This window comes from Alnus glutinosa, chromosome 11 (genome assembly GCF_958979055.1).
Source record: "Alnus glutinosa chromosome 11, dhAlnGlut1.1, whole genome shotgun sequence".
Classification (NCBI taxonomy): Eukaryota; Viridiplantae; Streptophyta; class Magnoliopsida; order Fagales; family Betulaceae; genus Alnus; species Alnus glutinosa.
In genome coordinates this window covers 23,988,699-24,004,204 of record NC_084896.1, presented here as the reverse complement: position 1 = coordinate 24,004,204, position 15,506 = coordinate 23,988,699, and positions in this window count along the sequence as shown.

Genomic DNA, 15,506 nt, shown 5'->3' with positions numbered 1-15,506 from the left:
CTCTCTCCATCTCCTCTCCTTAACCCCACCGTGAAATCAACTGCAAGCCCGCCACCAGTATGTCACCGTGCGTTCTCTATCTCCGGTTCGGCTCCGACGAATCCGACGACTCAACCACCGTACCGCCACGAGCAGCCCCAGCCGAACCACCACCACCACCGATGAGCCCATCCACCGTAAGGTTTTCTTAGTTTTTTTTTTTTTTTTTTTTTGTATTTTTTTTATCTTACCTTTTGAAAATGCAAATAATGGTGTGAGTTTATGCCTTTTTTCTGTAAAATTAGAAGGACAAAGTTGGCTGAGATTTGGGCTCCCACAGTTCCGGTGACCATTTCCCTCATTTCTGACCTAAATCTCCCCCATTTCTAGCATCGGTAGCTACCCCCACCCATCAGAGCACCGGCTTCATTTATCTTTTCTATCGAAGAAGCGCTGGCCACCAAGACCCACCGACCGCCAGCCATCGGAGCACCCTCCCCCCCCCCCCCCCCCCCCTCTCTCTCTCGCCGTTTTCTTGTTGTAAGTTTTCTGCTTCTCTCTTTTCATGATTTTCGCCACCCATCAGAGCACCATATATAGTTGTTTGGTGCTAAAGTTTAGTCTTTTGTTGTATTTTTTATATGTTGGGTTTTAGTTTAGCCTTTGGATTTTTCAAAGTTTCTACCTTTAGTTTATGAGTCATTTTCTGTTGGATCTACTGTAAGGCAGATTTAGAACATGGATCTGCCGTAATTTTCATCAAGTTTGCTTCATTTCTTTCTCTTTTGGAAGTTTGCATGACAAAATGGTAACATGAAAAATTTTCTAGAAACCAAATCTTCTGTGTCACTTATGTTGGAGACTTGGACACCCTGGGAAAACTGAGTGAGTGACTGTCTTCTTCTCAAGTATTTGAAATAATTCTATTGTGGTTCTGTTGATAATGAAACAAAGTATTATTTCTCAGATGTATCTAAGGACATTTTATTTAAACAACTATGCAAGTTATCTGGGTCAACTTGGAGAAATGCAACTTCACTTGGTTTCTATAGAAGTTTAAACGTTTGTAAATTTGTGGGTTAAAAAAAGGGTACTGAATTTTTTTTCAAGGATCAAGACTCTGTTCAATGTTGCTGGCATTTTTGTCATTTCCTTGGATAAACCGTGAAAGGGGGTTGGCCAAAATCTACATATGAGAATTGAATTAAACTAAGAACAGGGTAGGGTTTTAAGAAAGATTTTTTTTTTTTTTTTTTCATTAAAGAAATAAAATTTTCTTTACTCCTCATTAGATGGTTGAGAAAATGGGGGAAGATGAAAGAAAAACACAGAATTTGTGTTTTTTATGTTCCTGTTTTTCTTTTCTCTTTAAGAGTCTTGCTTATGACTTTAGTTTGTTATCCCTTTTTTATTTGATTTCTTTGGTACTATAAAATGATTCTTTTTATCCTTAGTTTGGTTGGTGGGAAAATGGAGGGAGAAAAGAGTTGAAAATTGGGTATTGAATTTTCCGTTGATTTTCTATTATCTGATTGGATCTATTGCGGGCTTTGGTAGCTGGTTTACTTTTTTTGTTAGCAAAATAGATTATTTTTGATTGCGCTACAGAAATTTGGCAAGGGTGATTGGAGGATCATTTTGACTGTGATGATTGATCTTGATATCCTGTGGATTCTTGGCTCATTTGTGGAAGGTACTAGATTTGATAAGACACATGTTTTTAAGTAGTTAGGTAAACAGGTCTTGTTTTAGATTGAAGTTAGTCAAATTAGTTATCTTCATCAATTAAATATTTGATATTTAATTGATATTTGCTTGATGTAATGGATCTTATGTTGCTTGTTGACAATGAGATTGTGTGTGCTCTATTTTTCAATTGGATTCCTTGTCCTTGCACAAAATATATAGGATCTTCCATTCTGTCCAAATTCAATGTTATCTCATTTTTGTACATCCATAGAAACTCTTTGTTGTATGACACAGAAATTTTCAAGACAACATCTATGTACAACAATTAAACGAGTTGAACTTTATCCTGGTGGTGTTTGATATAAGCGGAATTTTCAGGATATGCATGAAATATTACTAAATTTGTGTAACTAGTTCATACTCTGGTGCTTGATGGCTTTTTTAGGCATTGGGTTCCAGCAAAGTTGTGCTATCTAGATTGCTTTGGTTTTCTCATATAGGAGCAGAAATTTGTAAACTTTCCTTTATGGTATATTGGCTTGGTAATTATTGGCTTAAAATTTGGAAATTTTTTTGTAAGAGATAATTAATCTTTGGATTTTGTGCATTGCTGGCTGTACTTTTTGTAACTTGTTTGTTTCATTTTGTTGTTCTTAATTTTAGCTATGGCATACCTGAAAAAAGTACAAAGAAAACTAAAAAAATAAGTCAGTTTAATGTTGTATACAACAACTGTTTGGACCTCTTATGTAGCAAAGTTGATATTCAATTGTTTTTACTGCCTAACGTTATCTTATATGTTTCAGGTGATAAACATGGTTATCTCAATGCATATGCTTACATTAGAAGCAGCAATTTTCCCTTGTTTTAAGTATCATGAATGGTTTTGATTATGGCAAGCTTGAACTATTGTTGCTTTTATGCATGTCGTTTAGGATTTGATCATGAATAAGGCTGGACAGACATGTTTCGGTTTCTTATTCAGGGTGATGGAAATTCAGAGAAAGAAGTGGAAGAGAAATGAGTGGAAGTAGCATCTTATGGAAAGCAGGACAGATTGCTTACTGAATTTTCATGTCTTGTAAATTTTGGATCTGGTTTAGTTTAGTGGTTTCAGGTGTAATTTTTTTAAGAGAAATATGGTTTCTTGGTTTTGGGGCATCATGTGTATTTCTTCTTAGAATTTTAATTCCTAAACTTGTTAAGCATTTGACTCAAATCATTCCCATGACGTAGTTCTGAATCTTCTAATGGCTCTTTCTTAATTGATTTGTCAATTAACTTGGTAGTTCTTCGTACTCTTGGACATTGCAGCGGACTACTTTAGTTAGTAGTTTAGTAATTTTTAACAACTTGGATCCCGATCCACCTTTCAAGCTTGGTCTTGTGCGTTGAATTTGGTGTTCGGACCACGCACTTTCTATCACTCAAATTTCACAATCTCATTTGGACTTAGTTCTAGCATCTTATCCATCAAACAAGAAGCATATTGATTTCATATGCATGGTTCATTACAGACAATCGACAAACCAATGTTATTCTATAATTTACAAATCCATTATGTTGAGAATGATATGAAGAAAGTCTTAAATTGCTACACCAGTACTCTGTAATTCTATCATAGGTATTAGAGAACTCAACAATCTGTATTGCTCAGTTAACTACGACTCCAGCAGTAAACATCCCAAACCCCGCTCTCGTGGTAAGGCCTCATCTCCGTTATGTCTTTAAAAATTATTAGTTGGAATGCTAGAGGTATTAATGATGCAGGGAAGAGATCTAGTATTAGCAATCTTCTGAAAAGTTGGAAGCCGGATGTGGTTTGTTTTCAAGAAACGAAGATGGAGTCTATTTCTGTGGGTACTATTCGGAGTTTATGGGATGGCCCTTTCACTGGTTGGGTGGTTCTTCCAGCTTTTGGAACCTTTGGTGGCATTCTCTTGATGTGGGACAAACGTGTTGTGGAATGTATTGATAAGGCAATAGGCACGTTCTCGCTATCATGCAAGTTCAAGTCAGTTTTGGACCAATTTGTTTGGGCTTTCACATGGGTTTACAGCACCAATGATAACTTTGAGAGATCTCTGCTTTGGGAAGAATTATCTAGGATTTCACATTTGTGGGATATTCCATGGTGCATTGGAGGTGACTTTAATGTTGTTCGCTTCATGAATGAGCTCGCTGGTGTTCCTCGTTCCACGCTTACTATGGGAGATTTCTCAGACTTTATTTGTGAGCTTGGTTTGCTGGATCTCCCTTTGACTGGTGGCTCTTTTACTTTGTCCAATAACCAAGTCCCTCCTTCCATGTCCAGGTCGTAATTGCTGGACCACGGGTGTCCACTGTTTTATAGGTTTGGTATATGGCTTGTGACACCTATGTCACTTATTCTTTGTAAGTCATTCTTGTTATGTAAATATTATGTTATTAAGACTTAAACAGATAGATGTTAAATGGCTCTTGTTGTAATTATTTTGTGATAGATGTATAAAATGTGATTTTCGCTATTCAGGTTTATGTTTCCGCTGCATAGTTAAATAGACGTTTCTCTGATTGACCAGGTACATATTATGGGATTTGTACCATATATTGGCTGAGAGATAAGTAGTCGTGCCACTGTGATGACTCGTTTTATGTTTGTATATATATATTTTTTTAAAAAAAAAAAAAGGTTGTCACAACAAATGGTATTAGAGCAGTTAGCTTTAGGATTGTTAGGAAATTCAGAAGTCTAGGTTTGTGTTGGAGTCTAAGGATAACAATTTAGGATTCTAAAAGCTTCAACAAAGATAAGAAGACTTAAAACAAAATTCCTTGTGTGCATTGCATGATTCTTGTAATGCACCTAATATGATTTGTGTTGTTTACATGGCATAGTTCTGTCTAGACAAAGCCATGCCACCTAGACAAAGACCTCTTCCTTTGTTCGGAGGTGTTGCATGTGTCTCGATTGATTCGAGTGTAAACTTAACAGTATTTCAAATATTAGGTTTTGATATCATTTTAAGAATGGATTGGTTGTTAAAGTACTATGCTAACATTGACTGTAGAAAGAAATAAGTTATTTTTCGTTCACCAAGTGAAGAAGAATTCAAATTTTGTGGATCTCGAGTACGAGCCACTCCACCTCGTCTTTCTGCAATTCAAGTAAGACGAAGCATTAGGAGTGGTGCGCAAGCATCTCTAGCTTATATCAAGGCTGAACCAAAGAGAGAACGTAAGCTAGAAGATATACCTGTAGGGCGCGACTATCCAGACGTTTTCGCGGAGGTTACAAAACTGGATTACCGCCTGATCGAGAAATTGAGTTCACTATCGATCTGATGCCAAGGACTCAACACATCCATAATGCACTATACCGCATGGCTCCCTCTATAATGAAGGAGTTGAAGAAGCAACTTGAAGAAGCAACTTGAAGACTTTGTAGACTGGGGTTTTATTCATACTAGTGTCTCACTATGGGGAGCACCAGTTTTGTTTGTAACGAAAAAGGATGGATCTTTGCGTTTGTGCATTGATTATCGTGAACTGAACTGAGTGACGATCAAGAACAAGTACCCATTGCCAAGGATCAATGATCTCTTCGACCAACTGATGAAGCTACTGTCTTCTCTAAAATCGACCTTCAATCGGGATATCACCAGCTCAAGGTGAAAGAAGCAAACGTACCAAAAACGGCGATACGTACGCGTTATGGTCATTACAAATTCCTGGTTATGCCATTTGGAGTGACCAATGCACCTTCTGTGTTCATGGATCTAATGAATCGGGTAGTTCACAAGTACCTCGATCAGTTCGTAGTGGTGTTTATAGACAACATCTTGGTTTATTTTGCTACCCACAATAATCACAAAGAGCATTTGTAGACAGTGCTGAGTATTCTAAGTGAAAAGAAGCTCTTTGCCAAACTCAAGAAGTACGAGTTCTAGCTGAAGGAAGTCTCATTCTTAGGTCACGTAATCTCAAAAGATGGAGTAGTGGTTGACCCAAGCAAGATTGAAGCAGTGATGAATTAGGAGCGACGATCGAATGTAAATGAGATTCGGAGTCTCCTAGGACTTGTGGGATACTACCGAAGATTTGTTGAAGGCTTTTCCAAGCTTTCAGGCCCTCTAACCGCTCTAACAAAGAAGAATGCTCGTTTCATCTGGAGTGACGAATGTGAAGAATGTTTCCAATAGCTAAAGCAGAGGCTAGTATCTGCACCTGTCCTAACCTTGCCAGGGAATCGGAGAAATTCATTATCTATAGCGATGCATCCCTCCAAGGACTAGGTTGTGTGCTTATGCAGCAAGGTAAGGTAATCGCTTACGCATCTAGACAATTGAAGGACCATGACAAGAACTACCCTACACATGATTAAGAACTTGCAGCAATTGTCTATGCTTTGAAGATTTGGAGACATTACTTATTTCGAGAGACAGTCGAAATCTATATTGACCACAAGAGCCTTAAGTATATATTCACGCAAAAGGAACTGGATATGAGACAACGAAGGTGGCTGGAGCTGATCAAAGATTACGATTGCTACACCATGTACCATTCGGGAAAGGCAAATGCCGTAGTAGACGCGTTAAGCAGAAAGTCACGCAGTGGAGTTCTAAATTCTATCACCACACCAGATCAACTTGCTCAGCATATGGAGGAGATCCAGTTGAACGTATTAGAAGAACAAGTAGCTTTAGCAACTCTAGTTATCCATCCATTAATTTTTGAAAGGATCAAAATAGCCCAAGAAAATGATCTTGAACTACAAGAATTGATAGAGAAGGCTAATCGCGGCGATGCTCTTGGATTTCATCTCACATATGACGGTTTGCTAAGAATGAGAGATGCTAGGATTGTCATACCTAACGATGTGGAGTTAAGAAGAGATATTCTAGATGAAGCTCATAAAACTCGATATACAATTCATCCGGGAAGCACTAAGATGCACTAAGATTTGAAGAAGAAATTCTAGTGGCATGACTTGAAGCGAGATGTTGCTGAATACGTGGCTCAATGTCATGTTTGTCAGCAAGTGAAGGCCGAACATCAGAGACCTACGGGACCTCTTCAACTTTAAATATTCTTGAGTGGAAGTGTGATCAAATTGCCATGGACTTTGTGGTGGGTTTGCCAAAAGCACCCGGTGGCCAAGATTCCATTTGAGTCGTGATTGATAGGCTTACCAAAAGTGCTCATTTCATTCCATTCTGCATCATCGACTCTGTGCCCAAGCTAACTGAAATGTACATTAGAGACATCGTCAGATTGCTTGGAGTGCCTGCTTCTATTGTATATGATAGATATTCTCATTTTACTTCCAGATTCTGGAAATGCTTACAAGACGCATTGGGAACAAAGCTGAATATTAGCACTGCCTATCATCCTCAAACCGACGGTCAATCAGAGAGAACCATCCAGATTTTGGAGGACATGTTGAGGTTATATGTACTCGACTTTAAAGGTAAGTAGATTAAATATTTACCTTTAGTCAAATTTGCCTACAACAATAGTTTTCAAGCAACTATTAGAATGGCACCATATGAGGCGTTGTATGGACAGAAATGTAGATCCCCACTATATTGGGATGAAGTGGGAGAAAAATACATCATCGGGCCAGAGATGATACAAGACATGAAGGACAAAATCTCTATTATTCGGAGAAGGATGTTGACAGCACAAAGCCGGCAAAAGAGCTATGCAGACAGACACCGCCGCCAACTAGAATTTAATATGGTGACCTCGTGTAGCTAAAGGTATCGCCAATGAAAGGAGTGGTACGGTTTGGCAAGAAAGGGAAATTGAGTCATAGATTTGTAGGCCTTTATGATCAAAATTTTCATCTATCTATATTTATAAGATTAAGACAAAATCTCCACTTTGCAAAATAGCCTAGCATTTGTTGTGCTTCTTAGTATAGTGTCCTTACTGTAGACTAGTATAATCCTTTAAGAGTAATTCTATTTTCCATATTCATTTTACACCAATTGATGTAACGACTCTTTTTGCTTGTCGAATGAAAAGAAAGAATGTTTCACTTTCTATACCGCTAGCATGTCTTGTGACGTGTTTCAAATGACTTCTCATGTTAGCCACTTTGGAAAAATAAAAAAAAAAAGAAAAAAAGAAAAACCACTAAATACATGTTATGTCCACATGTATGATATATAAATGAGTGTAAAGAATAACATTACTCAATTTTTATACAAATAGTATACCTAAGAGTAGTTTGCACTAGTATCAGCTTTTTTCTCCTTCCGGTAGCTGGCGTAAGAATTTTGGTGGTGCAGTCCCATTCATCTAACTAATCTTCTCTCCTAGAGGAAGGAGATAATGGCAGCAAGCAATGGGAATGCTTTGGATGGATTTCCCTTGACGAAAGGGGAACAAAAAAGAATTGAGATTGTTGAGGAAACGATCCAGGAGCTTCAGGTTAAGGGGTCCAAGTGCCTTGTGGGACGGATGGGGGTACCTAAAAAACTCAATAAGGAGGCTTTCAAAGCCATCCTTATGCATATTTGGCGACCAGCCGATAGAGTGTTGTTCAATGAGGTGCATGAAAATTTGTGGCTGTTTGAGTTTGAAGAGGAAAATAACAAACGGAAAATTATGGTTGGAAGGCCATGGTCCTATGATCGTACTCTTCTTATCCTAAATGAGTTCGATGGGAGGCTTGCACCATCCCAGATGGATTTCTCGTGTTCCGCTATATGGATTCAGATTTATAATATGTCGTTAGGTTGAATGAATCGATCGGTGGGCACCCAAATAGGTCAAACTATGGGAGTGGTGGAAGATGTTGCGGTGGCAAAGGATGATGTGGGTTAAGGGCGCTACCTCCGAGTCCGAGTAGCAATCAACTTATATCAGCCTCTTGAGCGAGGTAGAACACTGCTCATATCCGGTAACTCCTGCTGGGTATCCTTCAAATATGAAAAGTTGCCGGTCTTTTGCTATCGGTGTGCCTGTATCATTCATGGCCCCAAAGGCTATAATGAGGTCACAACAAGAAAACAGAACCATAGAGAGGGGTACAAAGGTTGGGGATTATGGCTGTGTGCTGATGACTTTTCAAAACGTCTGGGGGGCTACGAGGGAAAGAAGGCTGAACCTCCCTCTTCTCTGGCTGCTCTGATCATGTCCAAGTGGAAGAGGTTCCGAAGGAAGCTGATCCCGAAAAGGAAAGACCGCAAACCACGAAAAATCCGAAGAATAACGATGAGCCAAATTTTTGGGCCATTTTGGAAAGTCGCACTTTATGCATAACGACTGACTCCATGCCCAACTAGAATGGAAAGGAGGCAAAAATAAAGGGGAGATAGTGGAAAGAATATGAAAATGGGGGAAGATCATCTAAATCCTGTGATGACTGTCTCTGATTTAAATGTGCAAGTAAGGCAATATGACATGGGAGAAATCCCTGAAAAAGGGAATAAAGATGACATTAATGGGGGTGTTAAAGGAAAGAATAAGGAGTAAGTCAGGAATAAGCGGGATTGGATTTCGAACAGGGCACCCAAAATTCAAGTAAAGGCCAAGGGGGAGAAGCGAGCAGGCCCATAATTCCTTTGGGTCAGCCCAGGCATTCCTATAGGCCCGTTCGTGACAATCGGGTGAGCAAAGAAAAATCTAGCTTGAGGACATCCCAAGGTCCATGTGGAGAGGGATCTCACGCCATTGGCCCAGCTCTGGATTCTCATGCAAAAACTAAAAATCCAGACAATTCCACATGTGAGCACCTCTTCCAGAAGACTCCATCTCCTCCACCAAACTAGATGTATAGGGAGAGAAAGGATAGAGAGCTTTCGGCAGACAGGGAGAAGTCATCTTTAAGTCTTATGGAGAGGCCTGGTTCAGGAGGGGGAGTTAGGAGTTGGAAGAAGATGGCTCGAGGGGATGTGAATGTGACGACACTCTGAGGTAACAAGGATGCTAGGAAGGAGTAGAAGGAAGAGGACCGAAAGGACTCCTCTTTTTTTTCGAAAGGCCACTATTTACGAAGTGGAAGGAAGTGTGACTGTGAAGATGGAAGATTATCCACCCACGAAGACTCAATTTTTTGCCTTTCCAACAAGGTATTAATTGAATTCTTCTGTGTGTGCTTATGTGTCGGCAGCGGCTGCTGAGCAACCCCGCCACTCATCATGAATCCATTGTGTTGGAACTGTCGAGGGCTTGGGAATCCTTGGATAGTTCAGGAGCTTCACAAGCTAGTGAAGACTAAGAAACCCCACTTTTTGTTTCTCATTGAAACAAAAGTGTTTTCTGGAGCTTTGCAAAGACTCAGGAGTGCGCTAGGCTTTGAAGGAATGATACAGGTTGACCCGGTGGGACGGAGTAGTGGTTTGGCTTTCTTTTGGAAATCTAACGTAGGGGTGGAGGTTATGCATTTCTCTCAAAGGCACATTTCTGCAACCATCAATACAATTGAGCCTCCCTTTTCATGGACCTTTACCGGGTTTTATGGTCACCCTGACCGGAGCTTACCTGATGGTTGATGGGCACTCCTTTCCCATATGAGTTCCCTGAGTCAAGTTGCATGGCTGTGCATGGGCGATTTCAATGAAATTGTCGATCACAGTGAAAAAGTTGGGGGAGCGATACGGAGTGAAGCACAGATGGATTGATTTAGGTCCACTCTTGAGGAATGTAATTTGGGAGATATGGGCTTTCATGGATCAAAGTATACTTGGAGTAACAAGAGAGACTCGGATGAGTTCATCAATGAGCGTCTGGACTGGGCAGTTGAGACATCGAGATGGTGTGAAAAATTCCCGAATGCTGTTGTTGAAGTTCTCCCTGTTAGCAACTCATACCACAAACCTCTTCTGCTTACCTTTGATGCTGAATACAGAATGCCCTCTCGGCTGTTAAGATATGAAGCCAAGTGGAACCTTGATAAGGAGTGTTATTCGGTTATCCAACAGAGCTGGAATGAGGGTGAGATAGGGAGGGATCAGATGGGAGCAGTCTTGCAAAATCTTGTTCGATGTAAAGCCTCTCTCAGTGCATGGAGTAGGCTGAAATTTGGAGGTACGACTAGAACTATTAACTCACAGTCTAAAAGGCTCAAAGGATTGTAGAGGGAAGAACAATCAGGGACCTTGGCTACAATTAGAGAAGTTCAAGGAGAACTTAATAAACTCCTTGAAATGGAGTATGTGAAATGGCGGCAGAGAGCTAAAAGGAATTAGTTTAAGGATGGAGATCGTAACACGCAATTTTTCAATGCATGGGCCAACCAACACCGGAAATCCAATTTTATTGGATCAATCAGAAACCTGGATGGACACTTGTGGAACTAGACTGAAGATGTTGGTAGTGCGTTCACTCAATATTTTTAGACCTTGTTCGAAACTAAAGGAGTTGCGGGAATAGATGAGTGCGCCTTTGTTGTTCACGTCCGGGTCAAGCCAGAGATGAATGCCATGTTGTCTGCCGAATTTTCACACGAAGAGATCAACTTGGCCCTATCCCAAATGCACCCCCTCAAATCCCTGGGTCCAGATGGTTTTGGAGTCAGCTTCTATCAACATCACTGGGAATCTATTGGTGCCAAGGTACGCGGAGCAGTTCTGGACTTTCTTAATGGGTGTAACTTTATCCCCTCCATTAATGAAACCTTTATTGTCTTGATTCCAAAACTGGCCAATGTGGCTACTGTGGTTGATTTTAGGCCAATTAGCTTCTGTAATGTGATGTATAAGCTTGTGGCTAAAGTGCTTGCCAACATGTTGAAGGTAGTGTTGTCTTCTATTATCTCTCAACACCAAAGTGCTTTTGTGCCAGGTAGGCTAATTACGGATAACATTTTGATTGCCTTCAAAGCCCTTCATACTATGAATTCGAGAATGAGTGGGAAGAAAGGTTTTATGGCGGTTAAGGTTGATATGAGGAAAGCCTATGATAGGGTGGAGTGGTCTTTTCTTGAGACTATGATGTGGACGGTGGGATTTGAAGAAAGGTGGATCACTCTTATCATGACTTGTGTGAGGAGTGTGACATATTCAGTATTGGTTAATGGCCAACTTTCTGGGAAGATTTCCCCCTCTCGTGGCTTGAGGCAAGGAGACTCGGCCTTATCTTTTCTTAATTGTGGCGGAGGGTTTAAGCTCTTTATTAGCTAAGGCAGAATCTGAAAAACGCATCTCTGGTATTCTTATTGCAGCAGGTGGCTTTAGATTAAGCCACTTATTTTTTTGCGGATGATTCACTCCTCTTTTGCAGGGCCACTTTCTTGGAGTGAACTAATATTTTTCAGGTTTTTAATACCTATGAGAGAGCTTCCGGACAACAATTGAATGCCGCAAAAACCTCCATTTTTTTAGTGAAAACACTCGAGCTGCTTTTCGAGACTTCATAAGCAACACTACATGAGTTACTATTTCTACAGGCTTTGAGAAGTACCTGGGCCTTCCAGCCTTGGTGGGAATATCTAAAAGGCAGACTTTTGCTAGTATTTGTGGTCGGGTAAAGGCTAAATTGGATGGGTGGAAGGAAAAGTTCCTTTCCCAGGCGGGAAAGGAAATGTTAATAAAAGCAGTTGTCCAAGCATTGCCTACCTACTGTATGAGCGTCTTCAGGTTGCCACAGTTTTTATGTAAAACCCTTAACTCTTTTATGAGTCGGTTTTGGTGGGGGCATAAATCTAATCAAGGGCGTGTTCCATGGATGAGTTAGGTACGGTTGGGTGCGCCAAAAAATAGGGGTGGTATGGGCTTGAGAGACCTAAATGTTTTTAACCTAGCGCTACTCACAAAACAAGGACGGCGACTTCTCATCAACCCGAACTCTTTAGTGGCGTGTATTTTGAAAGAAAAGTACCACCCGAGGGAGGGTTTTCTGTAGGCTAAATTGGGTAGAAGACCATCATTTGTTTGGAGTAGCATTCTCAAGGCCAAGCATTTTTTGAAGAATGGAATGGGATGAAGAGTAGGCAATGGAGAAAACATTAAAATTTGGGGGGATGCTTGGCTCCCACTCCATTAGGTTCGGCTTTTCCCTCCTCCTTTAGTCTTGCTGCCGGATTCCAAGGTTAGCATGTTGATAGATCCTGCAACTGGTTGGTGGAACCTAGACCTGGTTGGTGCACCTACTGATGGAAAGGGGTTGTTTATGTGTTTCATGGAGCGATTCGATCCCGAGGAGTTGGTAGAGGCATTGACAGTGGCCCGTATGATATGGAGTAGGAGGAATGATTTTGTCTTTAATAGAGGATTTACTTCCCCTGCCCAGCTTATGTTTGCTACCAAGTCTTCTTTGGAAGGGTTTTCCTAAGCAGCTAGCAGTGAAGTAGTATCTCCCAAAGCTTTGCCAATGCATTACCTAGTATGGAAAAAACTCCGGAGGGCAGTTGGAAGATCAATTGGGATGCGGCTATTGCTAAGGAAGCGATAAAAATGGGGGTGGGAATAGTTATCCTAGGTGCAGCTAGTCGTGTAGTTGCAACAAAGGCAACGACCATCCCTTACATCGTAGAGCCCACTGCTGCTGAAATAATGGCAGTGTGGCGTACAGTGGAGTTTGGTCGAGAAATGGGGACAAGTCGGGTCATCTTGGAGGGCAACTCTCTGGTGGTGGTTTCCGCTTTGCTTGCAACGAAATTAAAATTGGAAAAAGCTGTTAATGCCAATACGAGTTTTTTTTTTGGTGAAGAAGTAGAAAATAATTAATAATTAATTATAATCACAAGCAACCGTAAGAAAAGAAGGAAAAAAAAAAAAAACAAAAAAAAAAAGAAGGGAAAAAAAGGGAAAGAGAGAGAAGGAGAGAGGCCCAAAAGATATATTTAAAAAAAGATGCATTTGTGAATAGCGTAACTCCACTATTCACAAATCCAAGACAAATTTATTTTGCATCTTTAGCAGATAGTGGGATGGAAGGGTTTTTTTTTTTTTTTTTTTAAAAAAAAAATACAATTTAGCCCCCAAACTACCAGCTATAATCCGGATAGCCACCCGAACTAACAAAGCTTGGACTCTGGTCCCACAAACTACCAAAACCTTTGAAAAATGTAATTTTTGACGAAATATGCCCATATCCTATCACATGTAACTTTTCAGTTAACTTTTTTTTAAAAAAAAAGTTTTAAAAATTTTATATTTTTTTAAAAAACTTGAAAAAAATTAAAACTAAAAAAAACTAAAATTTTCTCTTTTTTTTTTTTTGTTTTTTTTTTTTTTTTTTTTTTTTTTTTTTTTTTATTTTTTAATTTTTAAGAAAATGTTGCGATCAATTGGAGAATGTACTGCTTTCTTCCAACATCGTCGTTGGGCACGATGCACGCTTGCAGCTTGGCGAACTCGTCCCCGCCTCTCCGAACACGGACATGGCTAATTTCCTATCCTTCGATGTCTATGATATTGATCTTTCGAAGGTTATGAACGATTCCAATCTAAAATTTTTTTTGTTACAAATGACGAGCTATCATCATTGTGGAAGACCTCGATCGGTTTCTAACGGAGAAATCAACTGTCGTGAGCTTGTTCGTCGATTTTCATATCCATTTTCCTCTCTGTGATTTTTTGGCATTCAAAACATTGGCCAATAGCTACCTGGGGCTTAAGGATCACAAGCTTTTCTCTTAAATGGATAGCAGAGTGAGCTTTAGCCTTGGCGAGATCAGCGAGCTGATGATTGCGAACCGAACTCGCCGAGCCGGGCTATAAAATCGGTCATCACGGGATTGCAAACGGACAGTGACCGGAGAGGTATCAGGAAGATCAGGTGGCGGTGGGAAAATAACGCCACTCCAAACACCCATCTTTTTTTTAAAATAAAATATGAAATAAAATTTTAGTTTATTTTTTATTTTTTACTTTTTTGAATTGAAAAATGACACGTGACAAGGGTATTATGAGGATATTTCGCCAAAATGGGTATTTTTCAAACGTTTTGGTAGTTTAGAGGGCCAGAGTCAAAACCTTAGTAGTTTGAGAGACTATCCGGAGAATGACTGGTAGTTTGGAGGATTAAATTGTATTTTTTTTTTCTCTCTCTCTCTCTTTTATTTTTTATTTTTTTATATATAAAATTTTGCTTACCTATTCTAAGTAAAATTGAGAGATAGATAATCTATTGAAAATGTACTAAATTAGCTGGTTAAATTTTGGATGAATTGAATGATTCACTCATAAAAACTAAAAAGAATGATTGACTCAGAAGGGCCTTAAACATACCACACCTAACTTTTATGAGCAATCATACCAAATTCAGTATCATTGTTTTTTATTTTTTATTTTTTTCAAATGTTTAATGTTTAGCACAGTTAGGGTTTCTAAAGAGGGGCTTATCTACTTTTAGGCAGCCAAAGATGTGAGATTTGTTTACTGGAAGGTGGGCTCTGCAGCCCTCTTTGTATCCAAGTTGTAGGGGATTCCGGATTCTTGGTTAGAATTATTCAAGTTAAGCTCCATATAACCAAGAAATTAACGTCCTTCCTTTCAATTCCCAAGTATAAATTCTATATTTAGCAACAAAACTACCATTTTCTTTCCCTATTCAAAGCAGGGAAGGGGACAAATTAATAATAATAATAAAAAAAAAAAATTCTTTTTATTGCAATAAAAAGACCATTTATGTATCTTTTTACGTCCTTCTAGCATAACAGATTGTTTATAAAAAAAAAAGAAAGAAAAAAAAAGACTATGGATATTATTTTTAAGTCAATATATGATATTATTACAGAAACAAGAAACTTTAGGTGCTTGAATTCTATTAATTTAATAATAATTATTTTTTTTTAAAAAAAAGGGAAAAAAATAATTTCTCATAGCTATAAGAATCTCGAGAATTATTTGAAATTCGAGGACTCCAAGGGTTTTAAGTGTTGCTCAACAATTTAAAATGCTTAA